This window comes from Podarcis melisellensis (assembly GCF_964234715.1).
Source record: "Podarcis melisellensis genome assembly, chromosome: 10".
Taxonomy (NCBI): domain Eukaryota; kingdom Metazoa; phylum Chordata; class Lepidosauria; order Squamata; family Lacertidae; genus Podarcis; species Podarcis melisellensis.
Window position 1 is genome coordinate 24044184 of NC_138542.1, and position 23041 is coordinate 24067224.

General features: G+C 39.7%; 1 protein-coding gene across 7 annotated transcripts in view; it reads right to left on the reverse strand.

Moving 5' to 3' along the window:
* FOXP2 (forkhead box P2) overlaps nucleotides 1-23041 on the reverse strand; it is a 352653-nt gene that overhangs the window by 304188 nt on the left and 25424 nt on the right. For 3 of the 7 annotated variants that reach the window (XM_081928970.1, XM_081928969.1, XM_081928968.1), the window contains exons 1-2: nucleotides 12825-13076; nucleotides 2631-2761 (exon numbers count right to left, since the gene is read on the reverse strand). The gene's annotated coding sequence lies outside the window, so the exon portion shown is untranslated. Of the gene's footprint in view, nucleotides 1-2630; nucleotides 2762-12824; nucleotides 13078-23041 lie in introns of those variants that run through there. The other 4 variants (XM_081928972.1, XM_081928971.1, XR_014172562.1 and 1 more) reach the window with 3 other exon arrangements.

The following is a 23041-nucleotide window of genomic DNA, read 5'->3' on the forward strand; positions in this document are numbered from 1 at the left end:
CGGAGAGGACACTTGAAGGGGTCTGGAGAACCACACATTCTCCTTGACCCTTGTCATTCATGGCCTGTAAGTGTTAGCCAGGAAGGATTGACTGCGTGGATTGAAGGGGAAGTTAGTGCCTCTTTACAGAAAGGTGTAATGTCTATTGCCTTGAAAGAGGTTGGCAATATATCCCCTCCATGGGCCCAGGGGTGCATTGAGAGCTATTGGCATTGTGCTAACATTCCTTTTGGAGGGTCAAGGTGACTGAGAATGTGGTGGTTGACCAGACACAAAGTATGTCTGGAGGAAGCTGATTATCTAGACCCATTTCAATCTGGCTTCAATCTGGGTTTAGCACCGAAACAGCCTTACGTCATCCTAACTAACAACTTGTGTGGTGAGAAATACTGTATGCATTTACTGCTGTTATCATGAAAATGTATCACAGAAGTGTACAACAACATAAAACCAAACAATAACATCATAAAAGCAAGAGGAAATTAAAAGCAAACATCAATAGAGCATTGTGGTGGGTGTGCTCCTAATTGCCTGCATAGGCCTAGTGGATTAGAAAAGTTTTCAGCAGGAGTTTAAAAGTTGGCACAGATGGAGCCCGCTGATACCACTGACCTCCTGGAGTGACTGCAGGTTGGGAGCTGGAAGCACTATTACTGCATCTATCTGCATGTCTGGGAGGCTTTTGCTCAGATTCTTGGCATTTGCGCTATGGCATTCTGCAGGATTTCATTTAGTCTCCCATACTTTTTAACATTCATATGTACAGTGAAGTTCCAGTTCAGACCACAGAGGAGAGGAAAAAGCACGGTGTGAAATCACACAGATTAAGCCTACAGTTGATAGCAGTCTGAGACACAGAATATTAAGGTGTCTGTTCCACAATGGGTAAACTAGGGTAGGTGTGGCTTATGGTTGTTTGTTTTAGGCCATGAGTACGTCAAAGTTAAAAAGTAAAGGGGAAATGACGCCATATTCCCTTTCCCATTCTCCACATTATACTGCTATAAAATGCTCAGCAGGTAGTGTTTGGGGGTACATGTGGAATTATTTCTATTTTCATTCCTGAATCTCACTGTAAGACTTGACAGCACTACTAAGTTCTTGCTTAGGACCCCTGAAATTCCAAAACAGAAGCACTTCTATTAGAAAGTAGAGATACATGGCAATACTACACTGCAGGTCCCACCTGCTGGTACCAATTCATAATCAAACTTCTACTTGTTCACAAGAATGACAAAATAAAGATCTTTCATTTTTGAGATAAGCATATTTTAGAACTGTGTAATCTGAAGGATGAATATAGTGGACCTATGTTAAAATCCATACTCAGTAATAGACTTGGTACGTTTTGCGGAACCTGCCATAACTCGGTCTCAGTACTTTCATATGAATTTTTGGGCTTGCTATCTCTGAACTGGGTGTGGAGACAACAAACCAAATATTGCCAATATTGTCTAAAATAAGTTCCATCCTTATTTTAGACATCATGATATAGCGGTATATCGCAGTGTTTAGCTGGTGATATATCACAATGCTGAAAACCAGATATCACCCAGCCCTAATTATCATAAATATATACACATCATTATGCACATATCTATATATACAACCTTCACTGTAAGAAATGCAATAATCTGCGAAGTCCTACGTGCTCTCAAAATTTAAAGATATAAAAGCATTAACAGAAGAATCAGAGTGAACTAACTCTTAAGTTTTGATGTGGAATGATTTCACTATGAGATTCAAGGGGTGTATCTAAATAATTTTGTACAAATAGTACTTCTCTCACTACTGACTGGGTTGCAATGTTTGGTTTTAGTTCCGATTAGGAAATGAAAATGCAAGTCCTCCCTTTATGTAATCTAAAATGTTCCATTAGGAGCAAAACATTGTAACTAATTAGACACAGATTACTGAAAGTCAAGAGAAGCAGTGTTCTGGATGAGATGAAGGTTTCAGCACCAGTGATCACCAACAAAGTAAATTAAATCATTTCCCCTTTCCAGTGCCCACATCTTCACCTACAGGCCTGGGCTTATTGCCAAGCATAATATTAATATTCTCTTGTGGAAAAGGTGTGAAAATTTGCCAATATAAAGTACGGGCAAAATTATTTGCTTCCCTTCTCCAGCTTTCTAGCAGAAATTAGGGATGTGAATGTTTCTTCCCCTGCACACACAGTTTTCAAATTTTCCTGTGAACTTGAGATGTGCAAATTTTTCAGAAGGAATGCTTGTGCTAAAATCATTCATCCTGCTCCAAGCAGCAAACTTCCACAGAATTTTTTTCTGTTCAGCTAGAATTCCTCCTCTACATTCATATGAAGGAACAGGCATGAATTCAACCCAGTCCGATATCAGAAGAAAAGAATGAATTGGGGAAAGAATGAATGGGGCACATCAGGGACAGACTGACCAGTATTTTGCGGTCACCAGTGCATTTTGGGAAAATGTGCTTCTATACCTCCCTTCTGCCTATTCTGTCCCAATTGACAAAGAAGTTTGCTGATTGTCATTCACAAATGGGACAGAATTGATAAGTGAATTAAGAGAGTGAGTTATACTTTGAACACACCATTGACAATATTAAGTACTCAATACTAGCTAAGAAAGGTTCACTGAAACACTTACATTTCTTTGAGCTCCTCTTTTCTCCTATTTTTGCAAGAGGACTTCTTTCTTTCTGCTTGTAATGGCCTTTCCTCAATCACTTGGCTCTCAAAAAGTTAAGAAATGAGGTCCCTTCAGAGACAGTGAGTTATCTGCATGACAAAGAACAGAGAAATGTTTAGATCTGATAGCCTGTTTTATACTAAATTGTTCCTGTGGGTTTTTCAAACCATTCCCAGCTCCCTTTCATTTATTACAGAAAAGTTTCATTGCATATTTATGCAGTGTATTAAGCTGAGGAATAAAGAACTTATATATTTTTGCCAAACACCTGAAAACCAAGACAGACAGGTAAATTAACACTGTCCTGAAGGATATTTATAAAGGAAAGTTTTAACATAACACAACCGTGCTTAGAAAATTACATTTCTTCCTGCAATATTTTAATCCCAAATTTATCTTGGGATAGCTTTGGCACAACTCTGGGATCACTCTGGAAACCTTGCATTACAATTTGTAAAAAAGTGTGGGATAAGATATACAACGAACGTAAGACTGAATGTTCCAAAGTAGAATATTGCATAATGTATGGCAAATTTTGTCCACTACCACCTCAATTCCTTTTATTCAAGGTACACTGACATAACTCTAATATGACATGAGACCCTCCATGATTAGCTTTGGTGACTACGGAAGCAGCCAGATCCCAGCCCCCTGCTGAAAGGCATTTGGGCATATCCTGAGTTCATCTACATCTGACCTAAAAGTTGTCAAGTACAGGATACTCAACCTCTCAATGGGATCCATCCACACAATGGTAAGACCACTCCCCTCTCCCAGGGGGTGTCATTGCGGGTGTGCATCCAGGACCTCCCAGTGACCCGGCAGTGGGCAGAGGGATGCCACCCACGTCATTAGGACTCCCATCCGTGTCACGCCATCCCCCGGCTGACCAATTGGGTTAGCCGGGGTGTGTGTGACTGATGCTGTTTAAACTGCAGCTTGGGGGGGGGGCCTCCATTTGCTTTCTTGTCAGATCTCCCAGTCCACCCACTTTCTTTTTTAATGCTCTGCTTGACCTTGGCCTTGCTATGGACTAATGTCGGTCGCCTGGTTGTTGGGGGCTAGGCAGGAATTTTCCCACTTGCCAAACTCGCACCAGCCATTTGGTTTTCACCTACCTTGTAGCAATCGTCGCAACTCTGTGAGGTTAGGCACTGGATAAGCCTTGTTTATAGGAGGAGAGGTTGTTGCCTCCACCTGCCCCTCCTCATTAAGGGTATCCCATTAAAGGGATCCAGGGATACAGATCCTGGCCAAAGCCTGGGTGTGGGCTTGGGCCATGCCACAACCCCATCGGTGATCCTTGGGGATGCTCTTAATTGATGTATATCGTAGGGCTCCCCCTATCGGTGGTTGACCCTTCAGAGACTTCCTGCAAACGGGCAGTAAGGATATGGTCTGGCTTCACCCAAATGCCTAAGCCAAACCGCTCACAGCTATAACCAATAAAGTTGTGGCCTAATTTATCCCAATTAACCCAATATATTTTTGTCTGTGTGTTTATTTCTGAGGGAACTGCAGGGCCTGGGGCCTCACCACACCACACCACGAAAGGTGATGTGAAGACGAACACAGAGAGAGATGGCGGGTTCAGGTAAATTGCTCACTGTCACAATTCTCTCAACGTTTGTTAAACAAACAGAAACAGGGTGACCAAAGATGGGCAAGGTGAGAATTAAGCAAAGTAACTATAGAAATTGTAGGAACCGCTCATTTCATAGCCCCCTCCTGGCAAAAAGTATTTAAAAGCCATTAGATGCAAAAGTTAGTTAGCTCCAACTAGACAGAAATTACCCAGAGCTCTCTAAGACTCTGCACACTACTGCTTCCCTTTAAGGCAAAATTGTCATTCCCTGCTTCTGTAGGACTTTTAGAATAATTAGGGATTATTTTGTACTTTAATCAAAGTGCGTATGTATTGTAATTTGCTACTTGCTTAGACAGTAACTTTGCTGTCTAAATCAGCATTTTTATATATTTTGTCACTCCTATTTTATATAATAAACCAAGCTTTCTTTATCTCTTTGTGTGAGAGCTTCTTGTGGACATAAGATTAAGGGTTAACATGCATCCGTAACAAGCGCACATCATTACTCCAGCAAAAGATCCTAAACCTCTCAGCAGTGTGTATATGAACATACATGAGTGCTGGCGATGCACATGTGAGCCCAAATATACACATTGTAACAGATTCACTCTCTAAATATCCTTTATGAACAAAAAGAACCATTCATACCTAAACAAAACAGAAGGTAGACCTGCATAATGGAATAAAGTGACATCCTGCTGTCAAGCAGGCAACAACTTCTGATACTGCTCTATGGAAGCTACTGCACACATCTCCTTTTTCAACTCCAGGAGAAAGGAAATGTTCTGGCCAGCCTGAAGTACTGGTCTGCCAATAGTTGCAGGATGGCTCTACTGTCATTTCTACACCTTTAGCAAGGACATAAACTTTTAATCTTATTTTTATAGGCCCTTGAGGATGGGCAGGTAGTGGGAAACCTGAGGCACAGGTCTATTAATAGTGGTGAGGGTCATGATTATATACTATCAAATCTGAACGTCAACATTTCTAATTTCCAAGTTACAAGGGTTTCTTAAATTATTGTAATTGCTTTACACCATCATCCTTGCATCTAATACCAAACTTCGGTAGTCGAATGCCTATCCTTTTGAAAGTGAAATGCAGCTTCCCCATAAAAAGTTAGTAGGTTTTTCTTAAGTACACAGTAATATGTTAGTTTCCAAATTAAAAGATTAACCATTTTTTAAAATGGTTGTACTTGTAATTGGTAGCTTCCAGGGCATACAGAATGTGAGGTAAACAGTAAGATGGAATGCCCTCCCATCAGATGTAAAGGAAATAAACAACTATCCGATTTTTAAAAGACATGTGAAGGCAGCCCTGTATAGGGAAGTTTTTAATGTCTGATGTCTTACTGGGTTTAATTTGTTGGAAGCTGCCCAGAGTGGCTGGGGTAACCCAGTCAGGTGAGCGGCATATCTATCTATCTATCTATCTATCTATCTATCTATCTATCTATCTATCTATCTATCATCATCTGCTTTAATATGAATTTTAAAAGTTATTTCCTTTATTAAATTAGCATCATAATCCACAAACAAATTTTGCAAACTCCAAGTTTGTCCAGGCCCACTTACAGCCATTATATATTTTATTTATTTTAAAATTATACAATTCAACAATTGCATAGGGGGCTATGTCTGACTTCTAGAAAGTGTCTAGAATTTTACAAAGGTATCCATTTCTACCGTTTCTGTTCTAGATGCTAACAAGTATCTATACACATCTCAGATGTAAACTCCAATGAGTTCAATTAGACTTGTTCTTAAGTACGTAGCCTAAATAATGCATAATGTCCTCTATGAATTGCCTGACCAGGATTATACACTACTGCATATATTCCTATATTCCTGGCCTGGTTGACAAAGAGAAGAGCAGACTGCACAAGCATCTGAGATCCCAGAGGGGAGCTCGCAGCCATTTTGCTACTCCCTGGTCCTTTTCTTTGCAGCACCGTGCCAAGCTAAGACAGGAGGGGTTACCAATATATAGTGGGTTACCAATGCATAGATAATTGCCAAGAAAATCCAACCCTGTCGCATTTGATTTCAAAAGAGGAAACTTCCTCAAAACAAAGGCATTGGTTAAAAGGAAGTTGAAAGGGAAAGTCAAGAGGGTCAATCACTACAAAATGCCTGGGCTTATTCAAAACCACAATGAAAGCTCAGCAGGAACAGAAGTCTTGTCCAAGTGAGGGGAACAAAAAGGAACATCAAAGTCTTGAGGTACAACAAGGTTTCAATATTGTTTCATTTACCTTTCTGTCAGTCTCACCTGGCCATGCATAGAGTAAGCATGTAAGTGGCCCACATGAAATGAAAGTCTGACCCATTCTCATCCCGACTAGTGAAAGCCAGTTGCAAGATGGTGGGTCCTGTATTATCTGAACTTGTTCTTTTTCATTCAGGCAGCATGCCAATAGCCTCAAATCTGCAGGCAGCTATTACCCTGCCTCCAGCCTTCCTCTTTAGCTTGCTCAAAGTTACTAAAATCACACATCAATATCCTTAATCCCTGCTTTTCAAATGGTTTTCTCATCCAAATATACTCCGTATATAAAACACATAAACCTAAGGATTTTAATTACTTCATTTTGTACCCACAATACATTTCATGTTTGTGTACATTTTGGTATATTGTTTTAACAAAGAGCAAGTCTGTTATTTGCTAAAATATTTTATTTATTGTATTCACAGTTAGATTAAGGGAGAAACACTGGGAATAGAACAGGATTCAAAATGCACAAAGGCCTACTTATTATATTTAATGTTTTTAAGCAGTTGCTTAGGTATTAGTCTCTTTTCCTTTCTCCCTGGAAAAGAAGCTAAGAGAAAATCTTTAGGGGGGGGGGGAATACCTTATCTGCATTCCTTTTGCAATTCAGTATGGATGGACAACAGTATTTCCTAAATGTTTCCTATTCAGTGCTAGATATGTAATTACCTTCGGTTCATAGTCTAGACATTATTGCTTTGGTAGTATTTAAGACTCCTTGTAACATGCTTGCTGTTTTTAAGTAAGCCAGGCTAAATCTTGACCAGATAAATTAGCAAAGAATGCAATAAAAGCTGCAATAAAAAGAACTTTATCCTCCAAACCTTCAAGTTGCTGCTAAATGAGATTTCTTTGAAATGCAGATCAGTTGAACTAGATTAGTGAATTTTAGCTCCTGTCAACATCATAACAAAATACAAATACAATTGTTCACTGGCCTTATCTCCATGCTTCCATCTGCTGCCTTGTTATTTACTTTCCTTGATTTACTATGCAGATCTAAATAAGGCACATCAAGGAGGGCTTACAACACAATGGCTTCTTAAGCTTTACATCAAGGTATTTGAAACTGAAGCCCTGAAAGGGCTGCCATCAAAGACATATCTCTAATGAACTTCCATATCAGAGAAGGTTTGGTATTTAATACTGCTGTGAAAAGAAAAAGCTACAAATCAGAATGGCCTATGAAGGAAAATGCCTGCAAATCTTGATGAGATTAACACCTACCAGAATTAATAACCCAATAAAAATGGTATCTGGTTGCTCGAAGAGTTAAACGTCCAACCCTTGGACAAATAATGCTTTGTGTCAGAATGTCAAAAATAAATCTGTTGACAAGGTTAAAAGGTAAGATTCCCCTCCTTTCTCCAACAAAAGCTCTAAATGCAGCTTTTTTCTCTTTTTTTGCTTATTCCATTAAGATGCACACTGTTGACAAACCAGAGCTCGGATAATTAACACCATCAACAGTATTACCATAATACTTCCTGTGCCATCAGAATCTTACAGTATCTGGGGTGGGGAGGGAACATCAACAACTTAAGCCAAAAGGACAGCATTTATTATTTGTTCATCTATTTTTAAAAAAACATTTCCACCTTCTCCTCCATGGCAAACTATTGCAGTTTGGAGCTAAGAAGGGGGGGGGCACCCTGTCAATCTGTTTATAAATAAATACTGGAGTGTCATTTCTATATAACCCTGTAATAATCCCATTCACAAAACACACATATACAAAATGCATTTTTAAAAAAGGGAGACAAGTTGGCTTTTACTCTGCTTTAGTTCCCTACCTACTTTTTCTAAATACAATCCTGCAAAGATTTAAGTAGTTTGAAATAATTTAGACATGGACACGCACTCACTTTTGCAGCAAACTGTCAGTTTGCTTTTACTAAGCATCCCAGCCTACAAACAAATCACACTTTCACCACCACCACCTCTTTTCTTAAAGAAACCATTTCAATCATTTATGTCCTTCTATAACAAGAGAAGATCCCACAAGCATGTTCTGTACTACGGATCAATCAGCTCCAAACCAAAGTAGACGTGTTACAGCTCTTGTGCCTGGGAATCACGCTGGAGGCTCACCAGATGATGAAAACTGAAGTATGCTGTGTATGGCTGCCCCACATGGCATCCATTAGCTTCTGGGCATGTCAAACTTCACAACTATCCTACAGTCAATGACAGCAGACAGCAAACACCTTCCCTTTTCTTCTTGCCTCCAAACATATACTTGACTCTCTACCCTTCTTCAAGATTACAGGCAGTCTTCCAGAAACAAAGTCCCAAAACAGAAGCAGTATCCCATGGCTATATGCTACTGAAATCACATTAGTCTTTTTTTGTTGCTAAATTTCATTTCGTATGGTCCATGCTGCAGACTTCTTTACCAACACAAGAGACCACTTGCTTAATGAAATGTCAAAACAACAGATTTGCATATGCAAAAGCAGGTGCTGTAACAGGTTTGACTACTCCTGACCTGAAGCATGTAAAAGAGGTTCATGAGCAACAGCTCTCCCCGAGGTATTAGGGCTGTGATGGGCAGTCAAAACCTTGCCATCTGTAGTCCTGTTGCTCAGAAATGACAACCTGAATTAAATATTGGTCACCAGATCTTGTATAACTAATCATCGCAGCATCTTCATCCATATGTTAAATTCCCAGGATGGAAAAAGAAAACGTTCTCGAAATGGAATATCCACCAAAATACATGAAATATGTAGAAGACAATAAAAATGCTTCCTGCAAATAATTTCAGGGTGATTGTAATAAGAATTTATATAAATTGCAATAATTTTATGATATTATTCATAATACACAAGGGCTGGTACACTTCATTAGACTCCTTACTTCCCTACAGACCAGCCTAGTCTTCGAGACTCTTAATAATGCCACATTAGCTGATGTTGCAAAATGCAGCAGCAGGTGAGAGGGCCTTCTCTGTAAAGCAGCCAGGTGTGGAATGCCCTCTCCTCACAGACTCAGTTGACATCAACCATGATGGATTTTATACGTCTTGTAAATACATATTTACTTACTCGGGAGTTTGATTAAGGGTTTTTTTCCTGCTCTCATAGTGCTGCGATATAGCTCCTAATGTACTGTTACAGTGGTTTGGTTGTTTATTCTATATTGTTATGCCATATACTGCTCTGAGATTGATTTTTAATGGTGAGTTATGAATCATTTAAAAAATAACAAAGCTGTTAATGAATGGTCAAAATGTTGTGTGGCACAGAAAGTTTCAATACACATTTGGTAATTTTGTCACCATATCAATTCCCCCCACCCACCCCAAAAGACGTAAATTAGTTTGGTAAAATCTTGAATTCACACTTGCCTTATTGTAACATTGCCTCAGCACATTGTTTTGTTTGGGGCAAGTTGACCTATTCAATTACACTAAAGTTCACAGTTGTTCATGCGTGTGAACTCACACCAAGGTGTATGTGCAGCAGGAAACTTTCAGGAACATGCAAAGATGCCATTACACTGAAAAGCCCCCTTACTGCTGCTTTTTCAGGGCATGCATTTGTAATTATTAGATCACAGATTTACAGCAGAAAGTTAACACATCTGGGAAAGTAGAAGCAAATCCATAGTCTTTGGCGTGTTACAGGCCAGGGTGGTGTAGTGATTAGACTGTTGGGTTTTGATCAGGGACCTGTGTATTTAAATTCCCAATCAGTCATAAAGCTCATTAGGTGAGCTTGGGGCTGTTACTTTCTCTAAGCATGGTCTACCTCAATAAAGTGGGAATCCCACCATGACTCAAGGGGTGAGGTACAAAAGTTGTTGACGATGACAGTAATAATGATGATAATGATGGTAATAGTTTATGATCCAACAAGCCAGATGAAATAACAAAATAACTATAAAATAAATAACTAAAACTAAACATATTAATACTTTTGCTCTACACATGGTTGAACTAAATTTCTATTTTGCCTCGCAGAATCCATCTTTTTTAAAATCTATTTATTCCTACCATGCTCATAATCAGATTCACTCTTAAAGACACTCATCATTCAAAGTGTAAGCAAATCTCAATCATGCGTAAAACAGTTATTTATTAATCCATACACTTACGGTCATTTTCAGCAGGTTGGTGGTCTAATCATAAAAACACATTATTATTAGCACTTATATGAATGTCATCAATATATGCAATAGGACCCAGTGCCAAGGTACTCATAATGTAACACTGGACAAAAGGAGAGGGAAACAAATATTCAGTTCAGTTGCAATACTCAGATTGGCTTTCAATAGGGAAAAGGATTAAAAGGTTGAGAGCTGGGCTGATTTTCACAGTGTGCTAAGTGGGCAGGTGGGGGTCTATGCGCAAAGACCCAAGCTCCTTGCTTCCAACATCTCCCCCAATGCATGGATGGTGAAGGGCAGGCACATCTTGCACACCTCTGATCTCCTCCATACTATTACAACCATACTGAGAAGAACACCTGGAGAGGTATTCTATTGCCTTCAAATTATCAATTCAACTGTGTTCAAAGAGCATTGAAAAACTACAAGTGGTACAGTATGCAGTGGCCAGATTATTAACTAGGAATGACCCATGTTAAAAGTTCACCACTACAGTGGATGTTCGGGTCGCAAACATGATCTGTGCGGGAAGCACGTTCGCAACCCGCAGCGCTGTGTCTGCACAGGTCTCGATTTGACGCTTCTGCGCATGTGCTGAAACCCGGAAGTAGCCCATTCCAGTACTTCCAGGTTCGGCACGGTGCGCAACCCAAAATCGTGCAACCTGAAGCGTCTGTAACCCGAGGTATGACACTATCCGCCTGACTGACTCAAGGTTCAATTTAAAAGTGCTGGTTTTATCCTTTAAAGCTCTACATACCCTGGGATATTTTCATCTAAAGTAGGGGTCACCAATGAGCTCACAGAGGCATTCTCTGGCAATCACAAAGTCCCCTCCCCATGCTGGAAGTAGGCTTGAAAGAAGTGTTCTGTTGTACCCAAGTGCAGTGTGTTTAGTTGTGGTGTTAACAGCGGTTTCTCTGGTTTGCCAATGTGACCACAGGTCCCAAAAGGTTGGTGACCCCTCCTATATTAGCCAGACTACCATTTAATTTACGTAGTAAGAGGCGACTGTTCATTCTGCCCTGCTCTAAGTGGACAGAAAAAAGAGTAGGCTATTGCCCCATAATGTTTATCAGCAGTGATAGTTCAGGTCTCCAGCCCACCATACCTTTTAAACCATATGGGCTCAGATCTGAACACTTCTACATAATTACTTTTATAGACTAGGCTTGAATACATCGATCCCATCAGTCCATGACATAAATAGGTCAGAGCATCTTTACGTACAAACCTATTTACATTATATATTACAAATTATCACTTCTGAAAACGCAACCATATATTTACTTTTCTCTGATCTGAAAGCATGAACCTGACCCTTAGCGAACAGTGACTTGCTTTGGAGCTATGCTAGCAGAAGGTAGCAACATATGCCCCAAGCCCCAAGTTGGATGCTCTTTCTACAGTCCAATGTGCTTGTCAAAAGATGTTAGAATCATAAATCCACTTTGTCTAGAAATACTTCATTACTCTACAAGGAAAAATATTTTCTTTTTCCCTTGTACAAACAAAGACGTAAAGCATCTTCATCCAAATTTGATTTACGTATAGAAATAAGTGACAGAATTTTAAAATGCAATCTACTTGGCTTAATATCAAATTCTGATTGCTATCGTTTATACTATATTTGATACACCATTATATAGTTTTTTTATTTAAAACAACAACAAAGTAAGGCACACGACCACTGCCAAAATAATTCCCCTCTCCTATGCTCACTAATAAAAAGCTAAACCTGTTGTAGTTATTAGTATTATTACAAATAACTTAATATACTACTTAGGCTTTGGTGCATTTCTTCTTCCAAAAAGAAATATTTAAATTATACATTAGGAAGCACCTCTCCATCAGAAACACTTCTGGAGTGAAAACCCAATTACCATCTCTGTCAGTGAAGCAGGTTTCCCACAGACATGCTGGTATCAAAAGCAAGCCAGGAATGTGTCTTTGTATACCAACAGGTCACATACACACTGGTGTGTGGCCAGGGTGTATATATTTTGGTGATAAGCAAAGTAACAGAGTAGCTTACAGCTAGGAAGTTAACTCCTCTTCTAGGTGATTGATAGCTTCTTTGTAAAGACTATATTCAAAAGAACTTTACTTTCATAAACATATACTGTAACTGAGAATATATTTACAACAGCATGCTTATTCAAAGAAGGGTACATTCTCACTTGAATTGTAGATCTCACTCAGGCCTTACAGTTTCTTATGAACGGTTTTTACTTTCACCTCAGCAGTATTCTTCTCTCTGTTCCTTACAAGAGCTCCTGAACAGGTTTCTCCCTATTAACTTTTAAGGGATCTTCCTCTGTCTGTCTCACTTCAGACAGATCACACTGACACACACAGTAGCATCCTGAGAAACCTCTCTCAGCAGCCATTCTCCCTCACAGATAGAGAGAAGCAGAAAGACAGTTACAAAACAAGTTACTGGAATAACGGTCACAACAGAATGGAATGCCTCGCTCACGTGACTCACAGACATCCAATCGCATGAGAGCTACTGACAAAGGGGGTGGGGAACCATGTTAAAAGTACACAGTAATTTAACATAAGCAAACATTCCCATTTCAGGAAATTAAACCATTATCCTTAACACACACACACCACTTAAGATATGCTGGGGAATCTTGCATCGTATTTTAATTTTCCCAGAATCATCCCTGCCCATCCCAGAATTGGCAGTCACAAACGGTTATGTATGTGTGCCGCCGTCTAACTGTTGGTAGCATGGCACTAGGTCTCTGTCGGCTAGGTCTGGGAGTTAGGACGTAGCCAAACCAACACAGCAACTTCTCTTCTTGAGACAGGTGCTGCCAGACTAGATTATATGGGTAGCTAAGGTGATGGTTCTCCTCTGAACTGCAGCAATGTAAGGCATGGGTAGGCAAACTAGGGTCCGCGGGCCAGATCAGGCGCAATTCCCTTCTGGATTTGGCCCATGGACGGTTCGGAAATCGCTGCATGGATCACCAGTGCACACATTCTTTCCCGCTCCCTCCTCCTCCCTCACACGGCGGCAGTGCCTCCTCCCTCCTGGCTTCTCCCTGCCCTACCTAGAGGAGGAAAGGGGCTAGGGCTTTGTTGGTGACAGCAGCAGCAGCGCTCAAGCGGCCTCCATTTTAAGCAACCCCTCTCCGGAGCTTTTTCACACGTCACTCATCATCCCTACGCCACCACCGCCAGCCCCTGCCGCTTGCAAGACACAGGTAAGCAGCCACCGGGGCTCATGGTACTTTTGCATCATCCCCCCCCATAGTCCGCCCCCCCCACAAGGTCTGAGGGACAGTGGACTGGCCCCCTGCTGAAAAAGTTTGCTAACCCCTGGTCTAGGGAGACCCACCATGGTCCCTTTGTGGAATGAAGCAAAGCATTTAAGAAGTGCCCAGGGCAGAAGGGAGCATGCAAGCACGGGTTTCATTCCAGTACCACCAAGCCCTGGTTTGGCCTAGCACAAGAACAAACCCATTGCCTACATAAAAGCACAAAACTGAAACACTGGTTCTAGATTAGAACACCTCTTCTGCACATTTCTAAAGGCAGAGGCAACTAAAAAGTAAGGATGATCCTACACGTGGGAGCTACAACTATAATCCTGACATTTTTTTAAAGTCATGTATAGTATCTTTTTAATACAATCTAATATGGGTTCTACTACAGATTTCAATGGTTGTGATAATAATATCCCTGTTCCTCTGCCAATATATGCACACTTGGCATGTTTGTCTGTGTGTGCCTGTCTGTTTATCAGGTTCAGCATCATCTTGCATGTGAATACATTCAGATGTGTGTACAAAACACACTTTAAATTCAGCTAAATGTGTATTCATTGTGGGATTGTGGCAGCTCTGAAAAGGCAGCAGCAATATATTGTGTAAATATATAAAAAAAAGACCTGCCTGCAAAACTCTCAATTGTAATAATTGTTCATTCTGGCTCATCATAGTATCTAGGGAGGAGTAATAATAAAAATGAACATTCTCTTACACCATCTGCACTCAAGCTACAAACACTATTAGGAATATTTTCAAACATTTATAGTTAAGTTTTAAACGCTACAGCATTACATTTGCTCATAAATTTACAGTGTGTGCATATTTGTGTCATTTTCCTAGCATTTAACACCTCGGTTCTTCAAATTGAAGAACTGTAGGGTGCTTGCACGAAGGTTAAATAACTGAGGCACAAGTAACACATGACTTCATTTTGCAGTTTGCTAGATGTTTGCCTGTGCATTTCAAACCCTTTCAGTGGGAGTCACAGCTAAGAGGAAGGCCAAGTGGCTGTGAAAAGTGGCTGAAACATTCCAGGGACTGTCTATGCTTCCCAATCTGTATTTTTCTACAGGGGAGATGACCACTGAGAAGGGGAGTGAATTCGAATTCTGCTGGAGAACAAAAAAGGTTCAAAAGCTCCCCATTTGCCTTCTCCTATAAAGAGAGCTGAGAGGAACATGAAGAGGGATATATCCTGGTACTCAGGCTTGCCTAAGAACCTTCTTCATCCAGCCATGCTCCAATCTGAGGGTCAGTTAATAAAGTTTTTCCTCTACAACCAAGAAACATTGAACTCTCCATTCCACAGTGAAACGCAAACTGAAATGAAACTGCACGTGGATGCAATCTCCATGGGGACCTTGCTGCAGCTGTAGTAATGTACTGGCTAGTTAACACACCCTTTTCTTCATGAGTATGAGCCCAGTCACAGGTTAGGACAGATTACACGGAACTGGGAATTACTTTGTAAATCAACCCTACGGCCACAAGATTTTGTAATAAAACTCAAGTTAATTTCTACAGGCACAGATCTGCAAAAAAAAACCAAAAAACTGCAGACTGCGTAATTTACTCCTAACTTTTTGGTAACATTCTCCCGCACCCCCTCCACTTTTTCTTTTACAGCTTAATATTTAAAATCTAAAACAATTTTGTATTGAAATGTAAAGCCTTGGGTGGGGGGATACTGCAGAGAGACAGAAGGGTCAGGGCAATGGGTGGAAGCTTCCCTTATTTTAGACCTGCTTCAGTATTTGTCTGCAATATCATTTGACGGATTGCATGTATGAGTTTGAAAATGACATATTATTTCATCCTTACTTTCAACTGAATGTACCTTTTGATAGGCATTTCCATCCAAGTGCACATCATATGCACATTTTACTACAAGCAATGCAGTCCACACTAATTTTCAGGCATGCAACTCTTTTCTACAGAGATTAGGTAAGTAGCTCCATGGAAGCTACTAGAGTTGGGCATGTATCCAAACCTATTCATCTGCAAGGCATGTACAAACTATGCTTGGCCACAAATTAGAGAGTAACTAATTAAGCAAAATACACAACTTGGGGAGTAGGAGGAGGTTCTGACACAGGACTCATGCTCTTAGCTCCTAGTCAATAGCTTCATGTACGTGTGAACTTAAAAACTGACCTAGATATACATGCATTTGAGATTCCTTTACTACTCTTGTGCATGAAGAAAACAGCCAAAGGTAACACATGAAGCAGCACTGTGATGGTTTGTGGCATCCACTTAAAACACTGAACACTGAGGTGCTAGCTGTCACATGCATAAATCAGTGAACTCCTTTTACACCTGATGCATTTATGAATTATCTTTTAATCCATTGTAAGACAAGGTTAGGGGACGCGGGTGGCGCTGTGGGTTAAACCACAGAGCCTAGGACTTGCTGATCAGAAGGTTGGCGGTTCGAATCCCCACGACGGGGTGAGCTCCCGTTGTTCGGTCCCTGCTCCTGCCAACCTAGCAGTTCAAAAGCATATCAAAGTGCAAGTTGATAAATAGGTACCGCTCCGTCGAGAAGGTAAACGGCGTTTCCGTGCGCTGCTCTGGTTCACCAGAAGCAGCTTAGTCATGCTGGCCACATGACCCGGAAGCTGTACGCCAGCTCCCTTGGCCAATAAAGCGAGATGAACGCCGCAACCCCAGAGTCGGCCACGACTGGACCTAATGGTCAGGGGTCCCTTTACCTTTTTAAGACAAGGTTAAAGTGTCTACTTATATCTTTAGCAAATAGCTACCAAGTTCTGAATGGCAGAAAAAGATGTTTTTCAGACAAACTGTAGGCCCTACGGAAGGCATTTTACTACTCACTACCCCAGCGCTAATGCATTTGCAGGCACACATTGGTGCGTACCTGTGCATCCTAGGCCCTCACAGCCTCTCTAAAACTGATTTGCGTTTTATAGTTCTGTCATGAATGCTACCTGCTAGACATGGGAAGAACAGAAATTTGCAGAGGGTTTTTTTTAAAAAAGCTTTTATAGAAGCCAATCATCCAAAGGAATGGATAAACTGCTTTTCCATTGGTTTGTTGATTCAACTTTCACAAAGCACTTCAGGCTACGAGCACGCTCCTTTCCTGTCCACAGTTGCTGCAGCCACAGTGGATTATGGCCAATGATACTAAACTTTAAAACACACTGCACTTATAACAGTTAACTGTTATTAAGAGCTGGGCAATTACATAATTTTGCAAATATAAAAACATCATTCACCCCCTCCAAATTTCAACCTGTGTTTTTAAATAAATGTTTTATTGGTTTTGTTTACTACTAATAAGTTTGTAAGATTTTCTCACACACACTTACCTTGTATCTGTTTTTATGTGTTGTGAATGCTGCACAACCTTGTTGTGGTTTTTCACTGCTACTGGTTTTTCACTGCTTAGACATGCAGGTTCATACAGTACTGTTCAACAGAGATTACAGCTGTCTATCTACACAGGACCTACCATGGCATCAGCATATTTTATTACCATAAATCCTATTCTTTCATGCTCTCAAAGACCCTCATTCCTAGGTAAGTTCAATCTGCAACAGCAAGGCAATTAATAAGAAAAAGCTTCAAAAGGTCTATGGGTAGCATTCAGATAGGAAAGGTTTACAGTCTGCTATTTTAAAATGTTCTCTCTATTTTTCCTATTTATTTCTTTATGAGAATGTTTCCAAACTTGTCATAACATGACTAGCACCACTAGAAATATACCACTACAGAAACTTTAGAAATATTAGCAAGTTGTTCTTAGAGAGCATGGGGTCACTTGTATGCAGTCTGGCCCTGTTGTGGTTGTCCTATAAACAAATGGAATTATTTAATAAAAATATTGCCATGGACTGTAATGTCAAACCTAATCTAAATTTGGTCTTCAAATTACTAGTTCATCATTATCATTCTTTAGCAGGCCAACCTAAAAAAACACATGCTTCTGAAATTAATGGGTCTTAAAAAGTGCTTAACTGTTGCTCAAATGTGGCCTTAACGTCCAGCTGAAAATGTTATGTAATGCAGTAATTTACTAAATCTGCATTCAAAATCATAGCTATTTCAATTGCTTTTTTCTGGAATGGGGAGAAAGTCCACAAGTTTATCTTAAATTTGGGAGTGTTTCTATAGGTTCAGAAACTATAAACTTAATGTGTAATACCCACGTCAAATGTGAATGCTAGCACATCACTGATGTCATGTGCACTGATGTCATTCTGCAAACTGTATTTTGCTGCTGCTGTAATAACAAAAACTCAGCTAGATCAGATTTCATGAATAATTAAACAAAATAAGTATGATTTAGGGTAATTCTTTTTAATTGCAGGTGATCCTAATGAGCTCCACAGATTTCCTCTCAGGATCAGTATAGTTTGTGGAACTGCCTAGAAGAATCTGAGATCCTCTCTCTAAAAGGATGAATGTCTCATCAAAACATCTTATCAAAAAGCCATTGTGTTTTGTTAAGAACTTTAGGGAGATTATGCATATTAGGGGAGAGGTAGTTAAAAAAAGGAATCACTAATTCACTCAGTACTATATAAACTATTTTCTTAATTTCTTAATAAATGAGCACAGATTAGTGTTCTTCCTTGAAATTTAGAAGACGGGCAAACAATATGTTTAAAGTAAAACCTAAATTAACATGCGAGGGTAAAAAAAACCTAGTTGATCCAAAATTTTCCCACTGATGTTATTATTTCAAAGTAATATTGCGAAGCACAAAGGGGAAATAAGTCTTCACAAAAAATGCATACAACCTTCAGTACTCAAGAGCTACCAAGGTATCTAGAATGAAGCCTTTTAGTTGTTGATGAAATTATTTTTTAAAAACCTTTAATACAAACCTGTCAGATCTCTTTCTACAGTATTAGAACAGTACTCAAGTTACATCAAAATCTTTCTTATCCTTTCTTACGCATTTAAAGGTATTTCAAATAGGTTTTAAAAAATATTTTTGAAACTGTAATTTTTGAAACTGTAATTTAAATTTATAATTTTTAAAAATCAGCCTTAAAACCTTTCCAGCTATCTAGAGAAAACAAAATCTCTCTTTAGACTACAGTCATAATCTAGTCTGTTAATATTTACCCAATTGACAAAAAAAAAGTCATACAAAAAAGTGTGATCAAAAGTAGGCCTTTTCTCTTGTCCGTCTGCTAACAGCATATTCTGCTGTTCCCTTGCTCTTTTACCCGTTTTGTTCCCATCCTTTAACGCTACAACCATATATGTTGTACATTAACATCAAGCTGGGTGGAAACAAAAAGCCAAAAAGAGATAGGCAAGGGATCTGGAAGACAACACTGCTGTCACTAGTGGTCAAATTGCTTAGTTTACTTATGACTTGGGAGTATACCAGTGTGTGACCTTCCTCTCCTCCCATGACTGCAGGTTTGGCAAGGCTAAATCTGCCTCCTAGCACTGTCAACACTTAGCAATGCTACCCTATGTCTGTTCTCCATGCCCTTTCCTCCCATCTGCTCCAAAGCCCATCCACGAGTATCTATCATTTGCCTGTGAGTTATGAATGCCTTACAAAAGGGTATTTACAAAGGCAAAGTTGTTATCATCTGAAACAGAAGCACCAATAGCTCAAGAACGGCTGTAATTTCTACATGTAGAAATCACCTTAAAAATTTAAAATACACTAAATGAAATGTTATTTTGTTTTTCCAGAGAGAGATTGTGTGTGTCTGTGTGTGTACATGTACCAGAAATATTGCTTTTCAAAAACTGACTACATTTAAGCAATTGTAATAACTTTTATGAGAAGCTGGTACACACGTGGAACAAGTTAAGTAGATTTCAAAAGGTCACAGCACTGAGTACATTTGGTAACGAATACATGGCAATTTAGCAGTTATTCAAAGATTAACTTGGAAAAATAAAAACAAACTGCAATTCAATCTGCACAAACACACAGACACAAACCCTGAATTGATACTGTGGCATGAATTCACCTGTACTGTAAGCAGAGATGGTCAAGTTCAATTAATTAGAACACATGAGCTCAGAAAGCTGTGATCACTGCTGTTTTAAATTAGCATGTGCAGTATGAATTAAGCATTTTCATAATTGCTTAGAAAGCAAGATGAATTAGGTGTAAAGGAGAAAACTGACATATCTTTGATGAAAAGCCAGTTTCCAAAACCTTTATAGTATATTGTATCAGTCCACATTTTTCTCAATTTTGCCTACTGTGTTATTTTTCTTCTTCTAAATAGGTATGATGTATTTAATGGTTTATGTTGCAATGCGATGGTTGCATCCGTAGGCTGAAGCATGCTTTGCTCTGACACATTCCTTTCCTTCCAACTGGGAAGACACACCATGGTTCATACGAGAGGAAAGTTCCTAACGGAATAGGCTTATAATAATTTTTGTGTGATTTTCTTTTTTTAAAAAATTAACCCTTCCCAACCTTGCGGGAAAGCAGCCTGTTCCCTCACTGGCTGAATAGAATAGCAAGTTAGTGAATAACCTGAGATGTTTCTTCCTTGAAAACAAGACTGCAATCTCAGAGCTGGAGTGACTGCAAAATAAGTGGGGGAATCCCATAGGTTTGGTTAGCCTTCAGGCACCCAAAGAGAGGCAATCTGGGATGTGCTGAGACTAGCAGGAGTCTTCAAGCCTCTAGCATAGGGTGTGGTGGTGAAGTAAAGGGAATATTGCAGCTGCCTCCATCCCCAGCCCTGAAACAAGATGGCATTACCTGAACAAGGAAGAGGACTATCATGAAAGTAGCAGCCCCAACTGACTCATTCAGTTACAATAATTAGCACATTTTCACCTAGAATAGTTTATCCCACCCCCAAACCAGTGCATTCTCCCAGAGGCCCCATGAAACCTTTCCTATCATGAAGCTCTTTACTTTTTCCCTACTGTACTTAACACTGCTGTTGCCTTGCAACAGATCTGCCTTCCGGGTTCGGCACAATGCACAAATGCTCGATCGCAAACATTTTGAACACACATAAATGGGAGGCTGCCTGTATATGTATTGCCTCGGTGATTAAGAATGTGTATGAATCACATACTTTTCAAGATAAAAGTGAGCAGCAACCAAGAAACAATCAGGCCACCAATGACATGTACAGCTTGCAACACGTACGGTATTTATTTTGTATACATGTGTGCAAATTCAACAAGAAGTGTTACCCTGGCTCAGTTTAGGATTATGGCTAAACAAAAGTGCTGTAGGTTGCATGTTTCCTTTATCCTGCTGTGTACCAATTCCAATGTGGACTCCACAGTGTTATGGTTACCAAAAATCAGAAAGTCTGAATCAGGAAAACCAGGGCTATTTTAAGCCAGAAAGTCGGGAAGGGAATTGGGGCCAGAAGAGGATGGAAGGAGGGAGAGGACAAGCCCACAACATATTCCCAGTGGCCAAATCAGTTTAACTATGAACATCAAATAACATGTCTACTCAGAAGTAAGTCCTATTGAATTCAATACGCAGAGTTAAAAAAGCGGCATTAGTTGAGTGAGGGAACAGAATTACATAGATTTTTAGACTTTGTAAAAAAAAAAAGTGGGAAGAATAGTTCTCTAGAGACATTTTTTTTACCACAAATGTCTGCTTTAAAAGACATTTTAAAGTATTTGAGATGGGCTTCTCACCAAAAATGGGCTTTTCTGTTTTAAAAGTCAATTGTTAACAATACATATTCCATATGTACTGAGTAGCTTTGAGAGAGATGTCATTATTACACAACTTTTCTGTTCTCTTAGGAGATAGGGTTTCTCATGACCTCACACCTAGACTTTTTTCTTTCCAAGGATCAGAACCTACATTTTATTACACAGATGCCACAAAACAGAATAACAAATTTGTGAAAGATGTCCAAACAGGCCCCTAGCAAACAAGCTGTTAATTACAAATATGACAAACTCATTATGTGGACCTATTCCACCATCTGGGGTAACGATCAACAACACAACAGCAAGGAAAATAGTTCAAATTAGGAAATCATAACTAATTCATGTGGGCATGACAAAAAGAGAGAGATTCTCCCAGGACTCCGGAAGATTAAAGTTACCTGCCTGCCTTAAGTTTAATACTTAAGAGTTAAATACTTTGTGAAAGCAAATACACAGTATGCCGATAGCATTTTGCAGTGAAGCCATTTATGACAGCCTATTACAGGAGTGTATAAGATTAATATCGATAGAGCAGTAATTGCTCACGTGTATCTCCTTACAGTAGCACACCAATACACATGAAAGTGCACATATATAATGCACATATACAACCCTCAAACTTCTTGTTTTGGCGAGATTTTGTCTCGCAGCAATGCAGTATTTAGAAAGCAGGAACAAGTGTAAGACCACCTATATGCCAAGGGTTGTCAAACTTTTTGGACCTGCAGGCACGATTTGAACGAAGAGGAAGTGCTATAGGCAGCCATCACAAAATAGCTGTCATGGGGATGTGGCATTAAAAAAATTAGAGAACAGTCAGCGCTGCTCCCCACTTCCATGAACAACCTCATGCTTGTCATGGCAAGACACTTGTGTCCTGCTGGTCCCAACTGTGCAGATTGCAAAACCGTGATCACACAGCATGATGATGTTACTGTGTGTCAACAACAGGAAGCATTCCCCAGTCCAAGAAAAGACGAAAGGTGCATACTATATGCAGACACTGATCACAGACACACATGTATCTGTGTCTCTCTCTCCAAAGCGTGCATGCGTGCATACACAAACACACTCCCCCCCATCTTGCATACATTTAGGAAAGCTCACAATGGGGGAAGACAGTGCCTCTCATTTGGGGAGTGGGGGAGCGGAATCAAAAATCAAATCCAAAAAATACATGATGGCCCCCGGGCTATATACCATTCCCAGCCACATAGGGAAATTCTACATCTATCTAGGAAGGACACAAACTTCTCTTATTGATGCTTCAGATTTGGCGCTAAATCGCTAAAAGGCAGTATACCATTTTGTTTAATATGCTTCTCTCTCCGGGATAATGATTTGTTTAAAGAATGATTTTATTTTCATTTGTATATTATAAACATGTTATGTTTTCCTGAACACTATTAGCTGGATACCTTGCTTTATTCCTGCTTTTGGGTAGAGTATTCTTTGTT